Source organism: Triticum urartu, chromosome 3, assembly GCF_003073215.2.
Source record: "Triticum urartu cultivar G1812 chromosome 3, Tu2.1, whole genome shotgun sequence".
Lineage (NCBI taxonomy): Eukaryota > Viridiplantae > Streptophyta > Magnoliopsida > Poales > Poaceae > Triticum > Triticum urartu.
In genome coordinates, this window is record NC_053024.1 from 235173461 (window position 1) to 235199719 (window position 26259).

Consider the following 26259-nt stretch of genomic DNA (forward strand, 5'->3'; position numbering starts at 1 on the left):
TGAATCCATGAAATCTGAGATGGGATCCATGTATGAGAACAAAGTATGGACTTTGGTTGACTTGCCCGATGATCGGCAGGCCATAGAGAATAAATGGATCTTCAAGAAGAAGACTGACGCTGATGGTAATGTTACTGTCTACAAATATCGACTTGTTGCAAAATGTTTTTGACAAGTTCAAGGAGTTGACTATGATGAGACCTTCTCACCTGTAGCGATGCTTAAGTCCGTCCGAATCATGTTAGCATTTGCCGCATTTTATGATTATCAAATTTGGCAAATGGATCCCAAAACTGCATTCCTTAATGGATATCTTAAAGAAGAGTTGTATATGATGCAACCAGAAGGTTTGGTCGATCCAAAAGGTGTTAACAAAGTATGCAAGCAACAACGATCCATTTATGGAGTGGTGCAAGCCTCCCGGAGTTGGATATACGCTTTGATAGTGTGATCAAAGCATATGGTTTTGTACATACTTTTGGAGAAGCCTGTATTTACAAGAAAGTAAGTGGGAGCTCCGTAGCATTTCTGATATTATATGTAGATGACATATTGTTAATCAAAAATTATACTGAATTTCTGAATAGCATAAAAGGATACTTGAATAAGAATTTTTCAATGAAAGACCTCGGTGAAGCTGCTTATATATTGGGCATCAAGATCTATAGAGATAGATCAAGATGCTTAATTGGACTTTCACAAAGCACATACCTTTATAAAGTTTTGAAGAATTTCAAAATGGATTAGGCAAAGAAAGGGTTCTTGCTTGTTTTACAAGGTGTGAAGTTGAGTCAGACTCAATGCACGACCACTTTAGAGATAGAGAGAAAATGAAAGGTGTTCCCTATGCTTCAGCCATAGGCTCTATCATGTATGTAATGCTATGTACCAGACCTTATGTGTGCCTTGCTATAAGTTTAGCAGGGAGGTACCAAAGTAATCCAGGAGTGGATCACTGGATAGCGGTCAAGAACATCCTGAAATACCTGAAAAGGACTAAGGATATGTTTCTCGTATATGGAGGTGACAAAGAGCTCGTCATAAATGGTTACGTCGATGCAAGCTTTGACACTGATCCAGATGACTCTAAGTCATAGACCGAATACGTGTTTTTATTAAATGGAGGAGCTGTCAGTTGGTGCAGTTCCAAGTAGAGCGTCGTGGCGGGATCTACGTGTGAAGCGGAATACATAGCTGCTTGGAAGCAGCAAATGAAGGAGTCTGGATGAAGGAATTCATATCCGATCTAGGTGTCATACCTAGTGCATCGGGTCCAATGAAAATATTTTGTGACAATACTGGAGAAATTGCCTTGGCAAAGGAATCCAGATTTCACAAGAGAAACAAGCACATCAAGAGATGCTTCAATTCCATCTGCGATCAAGTCAAGGAGGGAGACATAGAGATCTGCAAGATACAGAAGGATCTGAATGTTGCAGACCCGTTGACTAAGCCTCTCTCACGAGCAAAACATGATCGGTACCAAGAATCCATGGGTGTTAGAATCATTACAATGTAATCTAGATTATTAACTCTAGTGCAAGTGGGAGACTGAAGGAAATATGCCCTAGAGGCAATAATAAAGTTGTTATTTATATTTCCTTATATCATGATAAATGTTTATTATTCATGCTAGAATTTTATTAACCGGAAACTGGGTGATTATAAAGGTGCTCTGCAGGTGTCTCTGATGGTGTTTGTTGAGTTGGCATGGATCAAGATTAGGATTTGTCACTCCGATTGTCGGAGAGGTATCTCTGGGCCCTCTCGGTAATGTACATCATAATAAGCCTTGCAAGCAATGTAGCTAATGAGTTAGTTACGGGATGTAGCATTACGAAACGAGTAAAGAGACTTTTCGGTAACGAGATTGAACTAGGTATTGAGATATCGACGATCGAATCTCGGGCAAGTAACAAACCGACGACAAAGGGAACAACGTATACTGTTATGCGATTTGACAGATAAAGATCTTCGTAGAATATGTAGGAGCCAATATGAGCATCCAGGTTCTGCTATTGGTTATTGGCCGGAGACACGTCTTGGTCATGTCTACATAGTTCTCGAACCCGTAGGGTCCGCACGCTTAACGTTCAGTGACGATCGGTATTATGAGTTTATGTGTTTTGATGTACCGAAGGTAGCTTGGAGTCCCAGATTTGATCACGGACATGACGAGGAGTCTCAGAATAGTCGATATGTAAAGATCTATATATTGGAAGCCTATATTTGGACATCGGAATGGTTCTGAGTGGTTCAGGCATTTTTCGGGAGTACCGGGAGGTTACCGGAACCGCCCGGAGAGTATATGGGCCTTATTGGGCCTTAGTGGAATAGAGGAGAGGAAAGGGAAAAGAGGGAGGTGCGCCCCCCAAGCCCAATTATAATTGGGAGGGGGGTCGGCCCCCCTTTCCATCCTCCCTCTCTCCTCCTTCCTTCCTCTCCTACTCCTACTTGGAAAGGGGGAATCCTACTCCCAGAGGGAGTAGGACTCCCCTAGGGCGCGCCATAGAGAGGGCCGGCCCTCCCCCTCCTCCACTCCTTTATATACGGGGAGGGGGGCACCCCATGGACACACAAGTTGATCATTGATCTTTTAGCCATGTGTGGTGCCCCCTCCACCATAATCCACACCTCGGTTATATCGTAGCGGTGCTTAGGCGAAGCCCTGCTCCGGTAACAACATCATCACCGTCATCACGCCGTCGTGCTGATGAAACTCTCCCTCGAAGCTCTACTGGATCATGACTTTGTGGGACGTCACCGAGCCGAACGTGTGCAGATCACGGAGGTGTCGTACCTTCGGTGCTAGATCGGTCGATTGTGAAGACGTACGACTACATCAACCACGTTGTCATAACGCTTCCGCTTACGGTCTATGAGGGTACGTAGACGATACTCTCCCCTCTCTTTGCTAAGCATCACCATGATCTTGCGTGTGCGTAGGAATTTTTTTGAAATTACGGTGTTCCCCAACATCTCCTATAGACCATTGTATTGAGAATCAAACGAGAGAGAGGAAGTCATCTAGTTACTAACTATGGACCCGAAGGTCTACAAAGAACTACTCACGCATCATCGGAGAGGCACCAATGGAGGTCGTGAACCCCATCCGTGAAGGTGTCTAGATTGGATCTGGTGGCTTTGGACTCTGTGGCAGCTGGAATTGATTTTCGTCGACTCCCCTAGGGTTTCTGGAATATTGGGGTATTTATAGAGCAAAGAGGCGGTCCGGGGGGCACCCAAGGTGGGCACAACCTGCCAGGGCGTGCCTGGGCCTCCTGGCATGCCCTGGTGGGTTGTGCTCTTCTCGGAGCACCCCGCAGGCGCAGCCTTGGCCCATTAGGTGTCTTCTGGTCCATAAAAAATCTCCGAAAGTTTTGTGGCATTTGGACTCTGTTTGGCATTGATTTTCTGCGATGCAAAAAACATGCAAAAAACAGCAACTGGCACTTGGCACTATGTCAATAGGTTAGTACCAAAAATGATATAAAATGATTATAAAACATCCAAGATTATAATATAACAGCATGGAACAATAAAAAATTATAGATACGTTGGAGACGTATCATGCACCAGTCCATAGATGGATCGCTGTAGTTTGCATACTTTGTTAGCACCTTTCGAATCGAAAAAATATTTTGGTTGCATCATATACAACTCTTCTTTAAGAAAACCATTAAGGAATGCAGTTTTGACATCCATTTGCAAGATTTCATAAAATGTGGCAATTGCTAACTTCATTCAGACACACTTAAGCATAGCTACGAGTGAGAAAATCTCATCGTAGTCAACACCTTGAACTTTTCGAAAACCTTTTGCGACAAGTCGAGCTTTGTAGATTATAACACTACCATCAAAGTCCTTCTCCCTCTTGAAGATCCATTTATTCTAAATGGCTTGCCGATCATCAGGAAAGTCCACCAAAGTCCACACTTTGTTCTCATACATGGATCTTATCTCAGATTTCATGGCCTCAAGCCATTTATCAGAATCTGGGCTCATCACCGCTTCCTCATAGTTCGTAGGTTCATCATGGTCTAGTAACATGACTTCCAAAACATGATCACCATACCACTCTGGTGCGGAACGTGCCCTGGTTGACCTACGAGGTTCGGTAGTAACTTGATCTGAAGTTTCATGATCATTATCATTAGCTTCCTCTCTAGTTGGTGTAGGCATCACTTGAACTGATTCCTGTGATGAGCTACATTCCAATTCGAGAGAAGGTACAATTATCTCATCAAGTTCTACTTTCCTCCCACTCACTTCTTTCGAGAGAAACTCCTTCTCTACAAAGGATCCATGCTTAACAACAAAAATCTTGCCTTCAGATCTGTGATAGAAGGTGTACCCAATAGTTTCTTTTGGGTATCCTATGAAGATACACTTCTCCAATTTGGGTTCGAGCTTATTAGGCTGAAAATTTTCACATAAGCATCACAACCCCAAACTTTAAGAAACGACAGCTTAGGTTTCTTGCCAAACCACAGTTCATACGGTGTCGTCTCAATGGATTTAGACGGTGCCCTATTTAACATGAATGCAGCTGTCTCTAATGCATAACCCCAAAACGATACTGGTAAACAAAGTTCTAGTAGCTTGGTGATAGTGACTAGAGAACTCTGTCAATCACTATCTTATCTGGAAGATTAACTCCCACTTGATTCAGGTGATTGTAGCACCCAGACATTCTGAGCACATGCTTACTAGCTGAGCTATTCTCCTCCATCTTGTAGGCAAAGTACTTATCAGAGGTCTCATACCTCTCGACATGGGCATGAATCTGAAATACCAATTTCTGCTCTTGGAACATCTCATATGCTCCATGGCATTCAAAACGTTTTTGAAGTCCCGGTTCTAAGCCGTAAAGCATGGTGCACTAAACTATCAAGTATACCAAGCTTGCAAAACATTCATAACATCTACATCTCCTCCTGCAACAGGATCGTCACCTAGTGGTGCATTAAGGACATAATTCTTGTTTGCAGCAATGAGGATAATACTCAGATCACGGACCCAGTCTGCATCATTGCTACTATCATCTTTCAACTTAGTTTTCTCTAGGAACATATCAAAAATAAAACAGGGGAGCTATACACGAGCTATTGATCTATAACATAGATATGCAAATACTATCAGGACTAAGTTCATGATAAATTAAGTTGAATTAATCATATTACTTAAGAACTCCCACTTAGATAGACATCCCTCGAGTCATCTAAATAATCACGTGATCCATATCAACTAAACCATGTCTGATCATCACATGAGATGGAGTAGTCTTCAATGGTGGACATCTCTATGTTGATCATATCTACTATATGATTCATGTTCGACCTTTCGGTCTCCAGTCTTTCGAGGCCATGTCTGTACATGCTAGGCTCGTCAAGTTTAACCCGAGTATTCCGCATGTGCAAAACTATCTTGCACCCACTTATGTGAACGTAGAGCTTATCACACCTGATCATCACGTGGTGTCTCGGCACGACAAACTATCACAACGGTGCATACTCAAGGAGAACACTTATACCTTGAAATTTTAGTGAGGGATCATCCTATAATTCTACCGCCGTACTAAGTAAAATAAGATGCATAAAAGATAAACATCACATGCAATCAAAATATGTGACATGATATGGCCATCATCATCTTGTGCCTTTGATCTTCATCTCCAAAGCACCGTCATGATCTCCATCATCACCGGCTTGACACATCGATCTCCATCGTAGCATCATGGTCGTCTCGCCAACTATTGCTTCTATAACTATCGCTAACGCATAGTGATAAAGTAACGCAATTACATGGCGTTTGCATTTCATACAATAGAGCGATAACCATAAGGCTCCTGCCAGTTGCCGATAACTTTTACAAAACATGATCATCTCATACAATAACGTATATCACATCATGTGTTGACCATATAACATCACAACATGCCCTGCAAAAACAAGTTACACGTCCTCTACTTTGTTGTTGCAACTTTTACGTGGATGCTACGGGCTTCTAGTAAGAAGCGTTCTTACCTACGCATCGCAACCACAACGGTGATTTATCAAGTTTGTTGTTGTAACCTTCAACAAGGACCGGCCGTAGTCAAATTCGATTCAACTAAAGTTGGAGAAATAGACACCCGCCATCCACCTTTATGCAAAACTAGTTGCATGTCTGTCGGTGGAACTGGTCTCATGAACATGGTCATGTAAGGTTCGTCTGGGGCGCTTCATCCAACAATACTGCTGAATCAAAATAAGACATTGGTGGTAAGTAGTATGACGATCACCGCCCACAACTCTTTGTGTTCTACTCGTTCATATCATATACGCATAGACCTAGCTCGGATGCCACTGTTGGGGAATGTAGCATGCAATTTCAAAACATTTCCTATGATCACGCAAGTTCTATCTAGGAGCTGCATAACAATGAGAGGGGAGAGTGTGTCCACGTACCCTCGTAGATTGAAAGCGGAAGCGTTACGTTAACGCGGTTGATGTAGTCGTACGTCTTCATGATCCAACCGATCCAAGTACCGAACGTATGACACCTCCGTGTTCAGCACATGTTCAGCTTGATGATGTCCCTCGAACTCTTGATCTAGTAGAGTGTTGAGGGAGAGTTCCATCAGCACAACGGTGTAGCGATCCAACCTCAAACGGTCAAATCTCTGTGTATTAGTGTCATCCCTGGATCGGTAATGCTAACACACACAGTACTTGAAGGATTTATAACAGAGTTCAATCACACACTTATCACATCGAATATCTCAAAGAGAGTACTTATTACAATAATATGGCTGAAGGTCATCTAATGAAGATAACAATGGAAGGCTTCGAAGGCAAAATGAGTCTATCAACTCCAACGACATAGCTGAGTGCAAGACAATGACCTAGCGCACCTTACTCTTCGTCTAAAAAGTCTGCAACATAATACATTGCAGCCCGAAACGGGCCAGCACATGGAATATGCTGGCAATATAACACTGTAGAGCAATGAACATGTAGCAGCTATACTATATGCATATTTGGCTAGTGGAGGCTCTATTGTTATTTTGCAGAAAGCTAATTTTTCCCTACAACAAAGGAATAAATTTTATTTAACTACAAAGTTTGTTGAAAACATTGAGAAGGTTCCTCCAACTCAAACCCAAATTAATAATTATCAACCCAACAATTTCATTAATAGAGTGATGAGATCAAATCAATAATTCAAGTACCAGATACTCAAGATGTCCATAACCGGGGACACAACTAACCATGATTAGTTTATACACTCTGCAGAGGTTTGCACAATTTTCCCCACAAGACTCGATCTCCTCCATTGTATTTCTCGCACTCGATGGTGCTTGAGAACTAGATGACCGAGACACAGTCTTTCAGAAGCATTAACTCTTTACTCTGGGTAGACAGTACCACCTACATAACCTACATCTGCTAGCCTACCACTGAAAGAGGTCACACAACATACTCAACTATGCCAGAGCCCATAATGGCTTGTGGCTACACACGGAATTTTCCAGCGTGAATAATCTTATGACCCCTTTGAGCCTGGGTGGCAAACCGTAGGATGATCACACGGGTACTCCGGGATATCCCAGGACAACACTGGATTGCTCCAGGTGCCCAGAAAACCACTGGGTGCTCCAGGGTGCCTCAACCAATCCACCCAGATGTGTATTAAAGTAGCCACCTTAAGTTTAACCTTTAATTAAACTCTCACATCTGTCCTGGATCACTCAACCAAACCACGTCTACGAGCATAGCATAGCAGTATAAGCATAACGTAAAAGTAACTCCCAGGGTTTGATTAAAGAAATAGGTTCTACCTCATCACTACTTCCCAATACCCACAAGTATTCAAGTACTAACCATGTGGTGTTTGAGGATTGAGACTAATGCATAAAAACTGGGTGATAAGGGATATGATCAAATTGTTACTTGCCTTGCTGATGATCTGAAAACCCTAGTGACTCGTAGTAGCACGCTTCACACTCCGGAAACTCTATTGCAAACAAATAATAAAACACATAAGCACTCAAACAATATATGCAAGGGTAAACTCAATATAAAAGATCCAAATCGAAAGTTCAAGAGAAGATCTTTGATTTGCAAAAAGAATCAATCGAATCGGAGCTACGAAACTCAAACTGCGATCAAAAGAAGTTCAAATTCAAATCTTCTTGCAACCGAATTTTAAATTGTCAAAATCATGTTCAAATTAATTAACTGGAAATAGGGGTTCGAGAGGAAGATTTTGGCGTTGGTTTCACTAGATTTGGACAAACGAGCAAAAAGTTGCGAGCGATTGAAGATCAGGGGCTAATCTGCGATAAAAATAATTGTGGATAGGTCCCTGGCCAAAAATAAAATAAAAAGAAAAACGCTAACGAACGAACGTTCGCTAAAAGATACAAACGAATGGAAACATTCGCGAACAGAGTCGTTCGAGTGAATGTTCGCTAAATAGATCTGATAGGAAAAACCGAGAAAACCCTAACCCTAAAATAAAACCGATCTAGATCGAAAACCGAAAAAACCAGGGCGTTTTTTACCGGTTCACGATGAAAACCGGCGGGTCGGCGGTGGCGGGATCTGGCAAATGGCGCGGCAACGTGGGGCGGCTCCGGCGGCGGCGTGGTGGGGCAGCGGCGTTGGCGGCACGCCGCCGTGGCGCGCGCACGTAGTAGCGGCAGCGGGCGGCGCAGACAGCGGCGACCGGCGCGGCAGCGAGTAGGCGGCGGCAGGCAGCGCAGGCTGGCGGCGGCTACGGCAGTGGTGGTGCGGTGGCGGGGTGGAGAGGGTGGCGGGGCCTCGGCCCTATCTAAGGAGGTTGGGGTTGGCGACTTGGGGAGGGGGCCGGCCCGGGGTGGAGTCCGGCTCGGAATCCTCCTTGGCGTCCGTGACACGCACGACGGCAGCGGGAGGAAGGCGACAGTGCTACGGGCTTTGGCCCGGCTCGGCTGGGCATTCGGCCGAGTCGGGCGCAAACTTTTTAAAAAAAAATTAATAAATTCCGCCAAAAAATCGTAATAAAATACAAAAAAATTCTAAAAATGCCAAATACAATTTTCACCGTCTAAATAAAATATTTAAAACAAAGTGAACATTTTTTTGGCATAAAATGCTATTTTCAAAAATGCATATTTTTCTAATTCAAATAAAATTTCAAATAAAATATTTGTTTGATTTTAAATTTTTACCTCCAATGTTCCTCTCTTTTTGAAGAAGTCATATTATCTTCCCTCTCTTATTTTTAATATTGGAAATAATTGGAGAGAAAAATATTAAAATCAAAATGATCCCTCTTTTCCAATTTGAGAAAAAAAAATTAAATATGAAAATAAATGAAATCCCCAACTCTCTCCTTGGTTCCTTGAGTTGCTTAGGATTTCTACGATCACAAATAAAATGCAATTAAAATATGATATGCATATGATGACCTATGTATAACATCCAAATTGAAAATTGGGATGTTACAAACCTACCCCCCTTAAGATGAATCTCGCCCTCGAGATTCGGGTTGGCTAGATAATAGGTGTGGGTGGTCTTTCCGCAGGTCTTCTTCTCGTTGCCAGGTGGCTTCATCGTCGGTATGGTGGCTCCACTGAACTTTGCAAAACTTCATAACCTTACTGCGCGCTACTCGGCTGGCAAACTCGAGGATCTTGACGGGTTTCTCCTCGTAGGTTAGATCACTCTCCAACTATATTGCTTCCAGGGGCACTGTATCTCTCAAAGGAATATCAGCCATCTCAGCATGACATTTCTTCAACTGGGAAACGTGAAACACATCGTGTACTCCTGACAAACCTTCGGGTAACTCCAACTTGTAGGAAACTTCTCCGATACATTCCAAAACTTGGTATGGTCCTACAAATCTCGGGGCTAACTTTCCCTTAACTCGAAATCTTTTAACTCCTTGCTGTGGTGACACATGAAGATATGCTCGGTCTCCAATTTCATAGACTACCTCCTTGCGTTTAGCATCTGCATAATTCTTCTTCCTGGACTGAGCTATCTTCAGTCTATCTCGAATCAACTTGACCTTCTCTTCGGACTCCATAATTAAATATGGTCCAAACAACTGACGGTCTCCAACTTCATCCCACATTAGCGGTGTCCTGCATCTCCTTCCATACAAGGCTTCAAAAGGGGCCATCTTCAAACTAGCCTGATAACTATTGTTGTAGGAGAACTATGTGTAAGGTAAATTGTCATCCCAACTAGATCCATAATCTAGCGCACAAGCTCTCAACATGTGTTCCAGAATCTGATTGACTCTCTGTGTCTGTCCATCGGTCTGCGAATGAAAAGCTGTACTGAACTCTAGCCTGGTACCCAAAGTTTGGTGCAGCTGATTCCAAAACTTTGAGGTAAACTGTGTCCCTCTATCTGATACGATGATCCTCGAAACTCCATGCAGACATACGATCCTGGTCATATATATCTTGACCAACTTCGCGCGTGTATAGGTGGTTTTCACTGGGATAAAGTGAGCTACCTTGGTCAAGTGATCAACTACTACCCAGATAGAATCATGTCCTGATCGGGTCCTGGGTAATCCGGTGATGAAATCCATGCCAAGCTTGTCCCACTTCCATTCGGGTATCGGCATAGGCTGAAGCAATCCTGCCGACTTTTGATGTTCTGCCTTCACTCTCTAACATACATCACATACTGCTACATACTCGACAATATCCTTCTTCATACCTGTCCACCAGAAACGTTCCTTCAAATCATCTTGGTGTTTCCGGGGTGAATCGAGTATGGCGAGTCATGAGCTTCCTGAAGTATTAACTTCCTGATCTCCACATTATTGGGTACATATATACGATCCTCGAACCATAAAGTTTCATGCTCATCCTCACGAAAACCTTTGGCTTTTCCTTTGCTCATCTTCTCCTTTATCTCAACAATTTCCTTATCATCCTTTTGAGCTTCTCGAATCTTTCCCAATAATGTAGACTAGACCTCCATTGTTGCAACAAAACCTCTTGGAACTATCTCCAAACGAAGTTCCTTGAGATCGTCAACTAACTCCTGCGGTAATCCTCCACTTACGAGGGTATTGGCATAACTCTTTCGGCTCAAAGCGTCTGCTACGACATTGGACTTTCCTGGATGATAATGCAACTTCATATCGTAATCCTTTATGAGCTCCAACCATCTCCTCTGGCTGAGATTCAGCTCCTTCTGCGTGAAAATGTACTTCACACTCTTGTGATCCGTGTACACATCACAATAGTTCCCGATAAGAAAATGTCTCCAGTTCTTGAGTGCATGCACTACGGCTACTAACTCCAAATAATGTGTGGCATAATTCAACTCATGAGGTCGAAGCTGACATGAGGCATATGAAACAACTCTTCCGTCCAGCATAAGTACACCTCCAAGTCCTAAGCGAGAAGCGTCGCAATAAACTTGGAAATCCTTGCGTATATCCGGGAGAATCAACACTGGGGCTGTAACCAAACGTTTCTTCAACTACTAAAAGATGGCCTCACAATCTTTAGTCCATTTGAACTTGGTGTCCTTCTTCAACAACTCAGTCATGGGTTTTGCAATCTTGGAGAAATTCTCAATGAACCTCCCGTAATATCTTGCGAGTCCCAGAAAACTGTGGATCTCTCCAACTAAGGTGGGTGCCAACCACTCAGTGACAGACTGAACCTTGGTGGGGTATACTGCTATACCTTCTCGTGATATAACATGTCCAGGAAATCCAACTTCCTTCAACCAAAACTCACACTTGCTAAACTTGGCATACAACTGATGTTCCCTGAGCTTCTCGAGAACTAAGCGCAAGTGTTCCTTGTATTCCCCTTCATTCTTCGAGTATACCAATATATCGTCAATGAACACCACGAAAAACTTATCCAAGAACTCCATGAACACCTTGTTCTTCATACTCATAAAATAGGCAGGGGCATTGGTCAATCCAAATGACATAATCATGTACTCATATAGCCCGTACCTTGTGGTGAAAGCTGTCTTAGGTATATCCTGTTCTCGGATCTTCAGCTGATGGTATCCTGATCACAGATCGATCTTGGAGAATACTTTAGCTCCTTGCAACTGGTCAAATAGATCATTGATCATCGGTGGAGGGTACTTGTTCTTGACCGTCACTTCATTCAAGGCCCAATAATCAACTACCATTCTCAAAGATCCATCCTATTTCTCAACTAAGAGCATTGGGGCTCCCCCACGGTGATGAACTTGGTTGGATGTAACCTTTCTCCAATCACTCCTTAATCTGCTTCTTAATTTCCTCCAAATCACTTGTGGGCATCCGGTATGGCCTCTTCGATATTGGTCCGGTGCCTGGCAACCGCTCGATCAAGAATTCTATGTCTCAATCGGGCGGCATGCTGGGTAGTTCCTCTGGGAATACATCCGGGTAATCCTTCACAATAGGCACTTCTTCTTGAAAAACTCCCGAGAGACAATTTACTTGGGTACTCCTTGGCGCATGCCTAGACACATACTTGATCCTTTTTCCCTCCGAGGTGCGGAGTAAAATTGACTTACTAGCACAATCGATGTTTCCTCCATACTTCAATAACCAATCTTGCCTAATATTATATCCTATCCTTGGGACTCCAAAATTATTAGGTCTGAAGGGAAAACATGGCTACCAATGGTTAAGGGCAACCGATCGCACCATCGGCTGGCCATATACTCTGGTCCTGGCGAGCTTACTAACATGGGCGACCTAAGGGCTAAGGTTGGAAACTTAAAATTATCCACAAATCCCCTTGATATGTATGAATGCGATGCACCAGTGTTGAAAAGAACAAGAGGGGTAAATGACTTAACCAAAAACTTACTGATAACTGCATCTGGCTGCTCTTCAACTTCCTCCACGTTAATGTGGTTCACCTAACCTCTGATGAAAGGGTTTGGCTTCTTCCCTGAGCTTCCATTGCCATTTCCATTCTTTGCTTTAGGACATTCAGTGGCGTAGTGTCCAGTCTTCCCGCACTTGAAACAAGTAATGTGACTTAAATCCTTCATGGCGGGTGTTGCTGGGTTGGAACGGTTCTGTCTGTTGCTTCCTCCATTCCCATTCGCATTCTTGGGGCCACTGTGGTTATGCGAACTCCATCCATTATGAGTATGGCCTCCATGGTTATGAATGTGTCCTCCCGGGTTCGGGGTAAAACGAGGCTTCTGCTGAGCTCCAGAATTGCACTTCCCTTGTCCATACTTCCTTTTGCGGCTCTCTATCTATTGCTGCTTGCCTTCAATCATAAGGGCACCAAATCCTGGTAGTTATTGAATGTTGCTACCATCAACTGCATACTCAGCTCATCATTCAGCCCTTCCATAAACTTCTCCTGCTTCGCGGCATCTGTGGCCACATCATCTGGGGCATAGTGAGCTAACTTACTAAACTCATCCACGTACTGCCCAACAGTATTATTTCCCTGGCATAAGTTGTGAAACTCACGCTTCTTCATACTCATTGCTCCAGTTGAGACATGGGATGTATAGAAAGCTTGCTGGAACTGATCCCAAGTGACATTGGGTATGGGGAAAGTGGATGTGTAATTCTCCCACCATGAGGCTACGGGTCCATCTATTGGTGTGCGGAAAAACGCACCTTCTCAACATCTGTGCACCCTGCGGTGGTCAACTCCCTTCCAATCCTGCGGAGCCAGTCATCAGCAACTATCGGCTCGGTGCTACTGGAAAACACCGGCGGATTCAACCTCAGAAAACAAGCTAAGTTGTCAACTGGAAGTGGTGGTGGCGGATTGTTGTTGTTGTTGTTGTTGTTGTTGTTTTGTTACCCTGGTTCTGGACCAATAGCTGCATCAAGGCATTCTACTGCTGGATCAACTGGGTGAGCTCCGGTGGGAAAACAAATTCGGGGTCACGTCTTGGAGGCATCTGATAAATTCGGGGTCACGTCTTGGAGGCATCTGATAGGTTTAGAGGGGAGAGATTAGAATAGAGTGGCATCTAATGGGAAAATCACTACCCATATGCACATGAGACAAACACATTCATACCACACCACTCAATTCAAACAAGGGCATACAATCGATCTAGCTACCGTTACAAAGTACTCGGACTATTCTATATACATGGGGGTATACTACTGATAATATGCTCGTCTACTAGAAATTTTGATCAGAAGATGATTCCATAATATCTGCTCCAGCTTCGTCTTCATAGTCAGCGTCACTGTCTAGGTCGGAATCGGTGTCGTCGATGATGATGTAGTCTCCGGGATGGTCGTCACCTCCTGGCGCAGGGTCTCCCATGAATACTCCTAGCTTTTTCTTCAGATCTTCATTCTTCTCCAGTAGACGTGTAGTTTCCTCTTCATATCCATTGCGTGTAGACTTGAGTTCCTCTTCTAGCTCCATGTTTCTAGTCATCACCTTCTTCATTTCTATCATGCTGGTGCACATCTGGTTCTCCTGTTGACGAATGTGTTGGTTCAACTCCTGGATGTAGGCTGCAATGGATTTGTCCCTCCTGGTGCTGATCATCTCCCATTTCTCATCTCGGCGTCCACATATCTGGTAGATGGTGTCCTTAAGATCCTTGCGGTAAACTTCGCCAATGCGTCCCAGGGCGATGTGAGCTGACATGCTCTTTCCTAGACTCCAGGTTGGTGCATTAAAGGAAAACTATATGGGCTCAGTAACTGGTATGATTGTCCTTCCTGAAACATGTACTTGAATTGTCCAGCGCTCTTCTTCAAGTAGAGTGGCGGTTTAGGTCCCAGTGAAGTTTGGTATTCTGATGTTTAGGTATCTAGTGGCTTCCTTCAAGTGCCGTCCAAAAGGGGTGTCTTCATCTGGTTGAGCAAACTTGTTCCTTGAATCCGCCATCTATAGAGTGGAAAGTGGAGAAGAGTCAGAAATGAGTAGAGAAGAGTGTCCTATGGCTCATCTTAGTGGTCGCATCCTACAGTCAACGTGTGCTCTGATACCATCTTGTAGCGATCCGACCTCAATCGGTTAAATCTTTGTGTATAAGTGTCATCCCTGGATCGGTAATGCTGACACATACAGTACTTGAAGGATTTATAACAGAGTTCAATCACACACTTATTACATCGAATATCTCAAAGAGAGTACTTATTATCATAATATGGCTGAAGGCCATCTAATGAAGATAACAATGGAAGGCTTCGAAGGCAAAATGAGTCCATCAACTCCAACGGCATAGCTGAGTGCAAGACAATGACCTAGCGCACCTTACTCTTCGTCTAAAAAGTCTGCAACATAATACATTGCAGCCCGAAACGGGCCAGCACATGGAATATGCTGGCAATATAACACTGTAGAGCAATGAACATGTAGCAGCTATACTATATGCATATTTGGCTAGTGGAGGCTCTATTGTTATTTTGCAGAAAGCTAATTTTTCCCTACAACAAAGGAATAAATTTTATTTAACTACAAAGTTTGTTGAAAACATTGAGAAGGTTCCTCCAACTCAAACCCAAATTAATAATTATCAACCCAACAATTTCATTAATAGAGTGATGAGATCAAATCAATAATTCAAGTACCAGATACTCAAGATGTCCATAACCGGGGACAGCTAACCATGATTAGTTTATATACTCTTTAGAGGTTTGCGCACTTTTCCCCACAAGACTCGATCTCCTTCGTTGTATTTCTTGCACTACATGGTGTTTGAGAAAAGTATGACCGAGACATAGTCTTTCAGAAGCATTAACTCTTTACTCTAGGTAGACAGTACCACCTACATCCCCTACAACTGCTAGCCTACCACTGAAAGATGTCACACAACATACTCACCTATGCCAGAGCCCATAATGGCTTGTGGCTGCACACGGAAGTTTCCAGCATGAATAATCTTATGATCCCTTTGAGCCTAGGTGGCAAACCGTAGGATGATCACACGGGTACTCCGGGATATCCCAGGACAACATTGGATTGCTCTAGGTGCCCAGACAACCACTGGGTGCTCCAGGGTGCCTCAACCAATCCACCCCGATGTGTATTAAAGTAGCCACCTTAAGTTTAACCATTAATTAAACTTTCACATCTGTCATGGATCACTCAACCAAACCACGTCTACGAGCATAGCATAACGTAAAAGTAAGTCCAAGGTTTGAATAAAGACAATAGGTTCTACCTCATCACTAATTCCCAATACCCACAAGTATTCAAGTCCTAACCATGCAGTGTTTGAGGATTGAGACTAATTCATAAAAATTGGGTAATAAGGGATACGATCAAAGTGTTACTTGCCTTGCTGACGATCTGAAAACCCTAGTGACTCGTAGTAGCATGCTTCGCATTCCGGAAACTCTATCGCAAACAAACAATGGCATACATAAGCACTCAAACAATAGATGCAAGGGTAAACTTAAGAGAAAAGATCCAAATCGAAAGTTCAAGAGAAGAGCTTCGATTTTCAAAAAGAATCAATCAAATCGGAGCTATGAAACTCAAACTGTGGTCAAAAGAAGTTTAAATTCAAATCTGCTTGCAACCAAATTTTAAATTGTCAAAATCATGTTCAAGTTGATTAACTGCAAATAGGGGTTCGATACAAAGATTTTGGCGTTGGTTTCACTGGGTTGGGACAAACGAGCAAAAAGTTGCGAGCGATTGAAGATTAGGGGCTAATCTGCGATAAAAATAATCGCGGATAGGTCCCTGGCCAAAAAAAAAAGAAATACGCTAACGAACGAACGTTCGTTAACAGAGACAAATGAACGAAAACGTTCATGAACAGAGACGTTCGGGTGAATGTTCGCTAAATAGATCTGATCAGAAAAACCGGGAAAACCCTAACCCTAAAATAAAACCGATCTAGATCGAAAAACGAAAAAATGGCGGCGGTTTTTACCGGTTCACGACGAAAACCGGCGGGTCGGCGGCGGCGGGATCCGGCAAATGGCGCAGCAACGTGGGGCGGCTCCGGCAGCGGGCGGCGTCGAGCGGCAGGTGGCGCGGGCTGGCGGCGGCTGCGGCGACGGTGGTGTGGTGGCGGGGTGGAGAGGGCGGCGGGGCCTCGGCCCTATTTAAGGAGGCCGAGGGGCGGCGGCTTGGGGAAAGAGCCGGCCCGGGATGGAGTCCGGCTCGGACTCCTCCTCGGCGTTTGTGCCACGCACGACCGCGGCGGGAGGAAGGCGGCGACGCTGTGGGCTTCGGCCCGGCTTGGCTGGGCCTTTGGCCCAGTCAGGCGCAATTTTTTTTAAAATAAATAAATTCCACCGAAAAAAATCCTAATAAAATATAAAAAAATATAAAAATACCAAAAACAATTTTCACCGTCTAAGGCCCAGTCAGGCGCAATTTTTTTTAAAATAAATAAATTCCACCGAAAAAAATCCTACTAAAATATAAAAAAATATAAAAAATACCAAAAACAATTTTCACCGTCTAAGTAAAATGTTTAAAACAAAGTGAACATTTTTCTGGCCTAAAAATGCAATTTTCGAAAATGCATATTTTTCGAATTCAAATAAAATCCAAATAAAATATTTATTTGATTTTAAAATTTTACCTCCAATATTTCTCTCTCTTTGAAGAAGTCATACTATCTTCCCTCTCTTATATTTAATATTGTAAATAATTGGAGAGAAAAATATTACAATCAAAATGATGCCTCTTTTCCAATTTGAGGGAAAAAATATCAAATATGAATAAAATGAAATCCCCAACTCTCTCCTTGGGCCCTTGAGTTGCTTAGGATTTCTAGGATCACAAACAAAATGCAATTAAAATATGATATGCATATGATGACCTATGTATAACATCCAAATTGAAAATTGGGATGTTACAAACGGCGTGGTGACGATGATGGTGATGTGATCCGCGCAGGGCTTCGCCTAAGCACTATGACGCTATAACCGGAGGAGTTAACTATGGAGGGGAGCACCACACACGGCTAAGAGAACAATTGATGTGTCTTTGGGGTGCCCCCCTCCCGCTTATATAAAGGAGGGGAGGAGGAGGTGGCTGGCCCTAGGGGTGGCGCGCCATGGGGAGGAGTCCTACTAGGACTCCACTCCTAGTAGGATTCGCCCCCCTTCCTTCCAACGGAGAGGGGAAAGGGGAAAGACGGGAGAGGAAGAAGGAAAGGGGGGGTGTGCCCCACCCCTTGTACAATTCGGATTGGGCGCCTTCCTTCCTCTCTCCACTATGGCCCATGAGGCCCATTAACTTTCCCGGGGGGTTCGAGTAACCTCCTGGTACTCCAAAAAATCCCCGAACCTCTTGCGAACCATTCCAATGTCTGTATATAACCTTCCAATATATGAATCTTTACCTCTCGACTATTTTGAGACTCCTCGTCATGTCCGTGATCTCATCCGGGACTCCGAACAAACTTCGTTCACCAAAACACATAACTCATAATACAAATAGTTATTGAACGTTAAGCGTGCGGACCCTACGGGTTCAAGAACAATGTAGACATGACCGAGACACATCTCCGGTCAATAACCAATAGCGGAACCTAGATGCTCATATTGATTCCTACATATTCTACAAAGATCTTTATCGGTCAAACCGCAGAACAACATATGTCATTCCCTTTGTCATCGGTATGTTATTTGCCCGAGATTCAATCGTCGATATCATCATACCTAGATCAATCTCGTTACCGGCAAGCCTCTTTACTCGTTTCGTAATACATCATCCCACAACTAACTCATTATTCACATTGCTTGCAAGGCTTATAGTGATGTGTATTACCGAGAGGGCCCAGAGATACCTCTCCGATACTCGGAGTGACAAATCCTAATCTCGATCTATGCCAACCCAACAAACAACTTCGAAGATATCTGTAGAGCATCTTTCTAATCACCCAGTTACATTGTGACGTTTGATAGCACACAAGGTATTCCTCCGGTATCCGGTAGTTGCATAATGTCATAGTCAAAGGAATATGTATATGTCACGAAGAAAGCAATATCAATAAAACTTAACGATCATTATGCTAAGCTAACAGATGGGTCTTATGTTGGAAATATGCCCTAGAGGCAATAATAAAATGGTTATTATTATATTTCCTTGTTCATGATAATTGTCTATTGTTCATGCTATAGTTGTGTTATCCGGAAATCGTAATACATGTGTGAATACATAGACCACAACATGTCCCTAGTGAGCCTCTAGTTACTAGCTCGTTGATCAATAGATGGTTACGGTTTCCTGACCATGGACATTGGATGTCATTGATAACGGGATCACATCATTAGGAGAATGATGTGATGGACAAGACCCAATCCTAAGCATAGCGCAAGATCGTGTAGTTCGTCTGCTAAAGCTTTTCTAATGTCAAGTATCTTTTCCTTAGACCATGAGATTGTGCAACTCCCAGATACTGTAGGAATACTTTGGGTGTGCCAAACGTCACAACGTAACTGGGTGACTATAAAGGTGCACTACGGGTATCTCTGAAAGTGTCTGTTGGGTTGGCACGAATCGAGACTGGGATTTGTCACTCCGTATGACGGAGAGGTATCTCTGGGCCCACTCGGTAAGACATCATCGTAATGAGCTCAATGTGACTAAGGGTTGATCACGGGGTGATGTGTTATGCAACGAGTAAAGTGACTTGCCGGTAACGAGATTGAATGAGGTATTGGGATACCAACGATCGAATCTTGGGCAAGTAATGTACCGATTGACAAAGGGAATTGTATACGGGATTGCTTGAATCCTCGACATCGTGGTTCATCCGATGAGATCATCGAGGAACATGTGGGAGCCAACATGGGTATCCAGATCCCGCTGTTGGTTATTTGCCGGAGAGTTGTCTCGGTCATGTCTGCATGGTTCCCGAACCCGTAGGGTCTACACACTTAAGGTTCGATGACGCTAGGGTTATTAGGTAGATTTGTACATGATTACCGAATGTTGTTCGGAGTCCCGGATGAGATCCTGGATGTCACGAGGAGTTCTGGAATAGTCCGGAGGTGAATATTTATATATGGGAAGTCATCATACGGTCACCGGAAATATTAGGGGGTATACTGGTAGTGTACCGGGACCACCGGAGGGGTTCCGGGGGTCCACCGGGAGGGTCCACCTGCCCCGGAGGGCCTTATGGGCTGTAGGTGGAAGGGAATCAGCCCCTGGTGGGCTGGGCGCCATTTCCCCTAGGGCCCATGCGCCTAGGGTTTGGGGGGAACCCTAAAGGGCCCCCCCTTGCTTGGGGGACAAGCCCCCTCCCCCTTGGCCGCCGCCCCCCTCTAGATCTTATCTAGAGGGGCCGGCCCCCTTCCCCCTTCTCCCTATAAATAGAGGGGCGAGGGGAGGGCTGCAACACAACATCCAAGGCGCAGCCCCTCCCCTCCCCAACACCTCTCCTCCTCCGCGTGAGCTTGGCGAAGCCCTGCCGGAGAACTGCCACTCCATCACCACCATGTCGTCGTGCTGTTGTTCGAGCCTTCTTCCTCAACCTCTCCCTCCTCCTTGCTGGATCAAGGCGCGGGAGACGTCACCGGGCTGCACGTGTGTTGAATGCGGAGGCACCGTTGTTCAGTGCTTAGATCGGATTCAGACGCGATCTGAATCGCTACGTGTACGACTCCTCCAACCGCGTTCTTGCAATGCTTCCGACTCGCAATCTTCAAGGGTATGAAGATGCACTCCCCTCTCATTGCTAGTTACTCCATAGATTGATCTTGGTGATGCATAGAATTTTTTTAATTTCTGCAACGATCCCCAACAGTGGCATCATGAGCTAGGTCTATGCGTAGTTTTTATGCACGAGTAGAACACAAGTTGTTGTGGGCGTCGATTTTGTGAATTTACTTGCCATTACTAGTCTTATCTTGATTCGGCGGCATCGTGGGATGAAGCGACCGTGACCGACCTTACACGTACGCTTACGTGAGACAGGTTCCACCGACTGACATGCACTAGTTGCATAAGGTGGCTAGTGGGTGTCTGTCTCTCCCACTTTAGTCGGATCGGATTCGATGAAAAGGGTCCTTATGAAGGGTAAATATAAATTGGCATATCACGTTGTGGTTTGGGCGTAGGTAAGAAACGTTCTTGCTAGAAACCTATAGCAGCCACGTAAAAACTTGCAACAACAATTAGAGGACGTCTAACTTGTTCTTGCAGCATATGCCGTGTGATGTGATATGGCCAAAAGGATGTAATGAATGATATATGTGATGTATGATATTGATCATGTTCTTGTAATAGGAATCACGACTTTGCATGTCGATGAGTATGACAACCGGTAGGAGCCATAGGAGTTGTCTTAATTTATTTATGACCTGCGTGTCAACATAAATGTCATGTAGTTACTTTACTTTATTGCTAACCGTTAGCCATACTAGTAGAAGTAATAGTTGGTGAGACAACTTCATGAAGACACAATGATGGAGATCATGATGATAGAGGTCATGGTGTCATGCCGGTGACAATGATGATCATGGCACCCCGAAGATGGAGATCAAAAGGAGCAAAATGATATTGGCCATATCATGTCACTATTTGATTGCATGTGATGTTTATCATGTTTTACATCTTATTTGCTTAGAACGACGGTAGCATAGATAAGATGATCCCTCGCAATAATTTAAAGAAAGTGTTCCCCCTAACTGTGCACCGTTGCTAAGGTTCGTTGTTCCGAAGCACCACGTGATGATCGGGTGTGATAGGTTCTAACATTCGCATACAACGGGTGTAAGCCAGATTTACACACGCAAGACACTCAGGTTGACTTGACGAGCCTAGCATGTATAGACATGGCCTCGGAACACGGAAGACCGAAAGGTCGAACATGAGTCGTATAGAAGATACGATCAACATGAAAAAGTTCACCGATGATGACTAGTCCGTCTCACGTGATGATCGGACACGGCCTAGTTGACTCGGATCATGTATCACTTAGATGACTAGTGGGATGTCTATATGAGTGGGAGTTCATTAAATAATTTGATTAGATGAACTTAATTATCATGAACATAGTCTAAAAATCTTTGCAATATGTCTTGTAGATCAAATGGCCCACGCTAATGTTGCCCTCAACTTCAATGCGTTCCTAGAGAAAACCAAGCTGAAAGACGATGACAGCAACTACACAGACTGGGTCCGTAACCTAAGGATTATCCTCATAGCTGCCAGGAAAGCATATGTCCTTGATGCATCGCTAGGTGAAGCACCTATTTTCCCAGCAGAACAAGACGTTATGAACACTTAGCAGACGCGTAGTGATGATTACTCCCTGGTTCAGTGCGGCATGCTTTACAGCTTAGAACCGGGGCTCCAAAAGCGTTTTGAGCAACACGGAGCATATGAGATGTTCCAAGAGCTAAAAATGGTTTTCCAAGCTCATGCCCGGGTTGAGAGATATGAAGTCTCCGACAAGTTCTACAGTTGTAAGATGGAGGAGAATAGTTCCGTCAGCGAGCACATACTCAAAATGTCTGGTTTGCACAACCTCTTGTCTCAGCTAGGAGTTAATCTCCCAGATGATGCGGTCGTTGACAGAATCCTTCAGTCGCTCCCACGTAGCTACAAGAGCTTTGTGATGAACTTCAATATGCAGGGGATGGAAAAGACCATTCCTGAGGTATATTCAATGCTGAAATCAGCGGAGGTGGAAATCAAAAAGGAACATCAAGTGTTGATGGTGAATAAAACCACTAAGTTCAAGAAAGGCAAGGGTAAAAATAACTTCAAGAAGGATGGCAAGGGAGTTGCCGCGCCCGGTAAGCAATCTGCCGAGAAGAAGCCAAAAATGGACTCAAGCCTAAGACTGAGTGCTTTTATTGCAAGGGAAACGGTCACTGGAAGCGGAACTGCCCCAAGTACTTAGCGGATAAGAAGGTCGGCAATGCCAAAGGTATATGTGATATACATGTTATTGATGTGTACCTAACCAGCGCTCGTAGTAGCTCCTGGGTATTTGATACCGGTGCAGTTGCTCATATTTGTAACTCAAAATAGGAACTGTGGAATAAATGGAGACTGGCGAAGGACGAGGTGACGATGCGCGTCGGGAATGGTTCCAAGGTCGATGTGATCGCCGTCGGCATGCTACCTCTACATTTACCTACGGGATTAGTTTTAAACCTCAATAATTGTTATTTAGTACCAGCTTTGAGCATGAACATTGTATCTGGATCTCGTTTAATGCGAGATGGCTACTCATTTAAATCTGAGAATAATGGTTGTTCTATTTATATGAGAGACATGTTTTATGGTCATGCCCCGCTGGTCAATGGTTTATTCTTATTCAATCTCGAACGTGATGTTACACATATTCATAGTATGAATGCCAAAAGATGTAAGGTTGATAATGATAGTCCCACATACTTGTGGCACTGCCGCCTTGGTCACATTGGTGTCAAACGCATGAAGAAACTCCATGCAGATGTACTTTTGGAGTCTCTTGATTATGAATCATTTGACACGTGCGAACCATGCCTCATGGGAAAAATGACCAAGACTCCGTTCTCCGGAACAATGGAGCGAGCAACCAACTTATTGGAAATCATACATACTGATGTGTGCGGTCCAATGAGTGTTGAGGCTCGCGGTGGCTATCGTTATGTTCTCACCCTCACTGATGACTTGAGTAGATATGGGTATGTCTACTTAATGAAACACAAGTCTGAGACCTTTGAAAAGTTCAAGGAATTTCAGAGTGAGGTTGAGAATCAACATGACAGGAAAATCAAGTTCTTACGATCAAATCGTGGGGGAGAATATTTGAGTCACGAATTTGGCACGCACTTATGGAAATGTGTAATTGTTTCACAACTCACGCCGCTTGGAACACCTTAGTGTAATGGTGTGTCCGAACGTCGTAATCGCACTCTATTGGATATGGTACGATCTATGATGTCTCTTACCGATCTACCGCTGTCATTTTTGGGTTATGCTATAGAGACTGCCGCATTCACTTTAAATAGGGCTCCGTCGAAATCCGTTGAGACGACACCTTATGAATTGTGGTTTGGTAAGAAACCTAAGCTGTCGTTTCTGAAAGTTTGGGGATGCGATGCTTATGTCAAGAAACTTCAACCTGAAAAGCTCGAACCCAAATCGGAAAAATGTGTCTTCATAGGATACCCTAAAGAAACTATTGGGTATACCTTCTACCTCAGATCCGAAGGAAAGATCTTTGTTGCCAGGATCCTTTCTAGAGAAAGAGTTTCTCTAGAAAGAAGTAAGTGGGACGAAAGTAGAACTTGATGAGGTATTGCCTCTTGAACCGGAGAGTGGCGCAGCTCAAGAAAATGTTCCTGAGGTGCCTGCACCGACTAGAGAGGAAGTTAATGATGATGATCATGAAACTTCATATCAAGTTGCTACTGAACTTCGTAGGTCCACAAGGACACGTTCCGCACCAGAGTGGTACGGCAACCCTGTCCTGGAAATCATGTTGTTAGACAATGGTGAACCTTCGAACTATGAAGAAGCGTTGGCGGGCCCAGATTCCTACAAATGGCTGGAAGCCATGAAATCCGAGATAGGATCCATGTATGAAAACGAAGTATGGACTTTGACTGACTTGCCGATGATTGCTACGTCTTGAGCTTGCGTTGGTTTTCCCCGAAGAGGAAGGGATGATGCAACAGAGTAGTGTAAGTATTTCCCTTAGTTTTGAGAACCAAGGTATCAATCTAGTAGGAGGCCACGCTCAAGTCCCTCGTACCTGCACAAAACGATAGCTACTCGCAACCAACGCGATTAGGGGTTGTCAATCCCTTCACGGTCACTTACGAGAGTGAGATCTGATAGATATAATATTTTTGGTATTTTTGGTATAAACATGCAAAGTAAAAAGTAAAAGCAAAGCAAGATTAAAGTGATGGAGATTGATATGATGAGAATAGACCCGGGGGCCATAGGTTTCACTGGTGGCTTCTCTCAAGAGCAAAAGTATTCTACGGTGGGTGAACAAATTACTGTTGAGCAATTGACAGACTTGAGCATAGTTACGAGAATATCTAGGCATGATCATGTATATAGGCATCACGTCCGTGACAAGTAGATCGAAACGATTCTACATCTACTACTATTACTCCACTCATTGACTGTTACCCAGCATGCATCTGGAGCATTAAGTTAAAAACAGAGTAACGCCTTAAGCAAGATGACATGATGTAGAGAGATAAATTCATGCAATATGAAATAAACACCATCTTGTTATCCTTGATGGCAACGATACAATACGTGCCTTGCTGCCCCTTCTGTCACTGGGTAAGGACACCGCAAGATCGAACCCAAAGCTAAGCACTTCTCCCATGGTAAGAACTACCAATCTAGTTGGCCAAACCAAACGGATAATTCGAAGAGACTTGCAAATATAACCAATCATACATAAAAGAATTCAGAGAAGATTCAAATATTATTCATAGATAGACTTGATCATAAACCCACAATTCATCGGTCTCAACAAACACACCGCAAAAAGAAGATTACATCGAATAGATCTCCACAAGAGAGGGGGAGAACTTTGTATTGAGATCCAAAAAGAGAGAAGAAGCCATCTAGCTACTAACTATGGACCCGAAGGTCGGAGGTAAACTACTCACACTTCATCGGAGAGGCTATGATGATGTAAGAGCCCTCCGTGATGACGGCCCTCTTCCGGCAGAGCTCCGGAACAGGCCCCAAGATGGGATCTCGTGGATACAAAAAGTTGCGGCGGTGGAATTAGGTTTTTGGCTCCTGTTCTGATCATTTGGGGGTACGTGTGTATATATAGGAGGAAGAAGTACGTCGGTGGAGCACCGAGGGGCCCACGAGGCAGGGGGCGCGCCCTAGGGGGGGGGCGCCGCCCACCCTCGTGACCGCCTCTTTTGTTCCTTGGAGCAGGGTCCAAGTCTCCTGGATCACGTTCGGTGAGAAAATCACGTTACCGAAGGTTTTATTCCGTTTGGACTCCGTTTGATATTCTGTTTCTTCGAAACACTGAAATAGGCAAAAAAAACAACAATGCTGGGCTGGGCCTCCGGTTAATAGCTTAGTCCCAAAAATAATATAAAAGTGGAAAATAAAGCCCAATATAGTCCAAAACGGTAGATAATATAGCATGGAGCAATCAAAAATTATAGATACGTTGGAGATGTATCAGGCATCCCCAAGCTTAATTCTTGCTCGTCCTTGAGTAGGTAAATGATAAAAAGAGAATTTTTGATGCGGAGTGCTACTTGGCATAATTTTCAATGCAAATCTTCTTAATTGTGGTTTGAATATTCAGATTAGAAAGATTCAAGACAAAAGTTTATATTGACATAAAAAATAATAATACTTCAAGCATACTAATAAAGCAATTATGT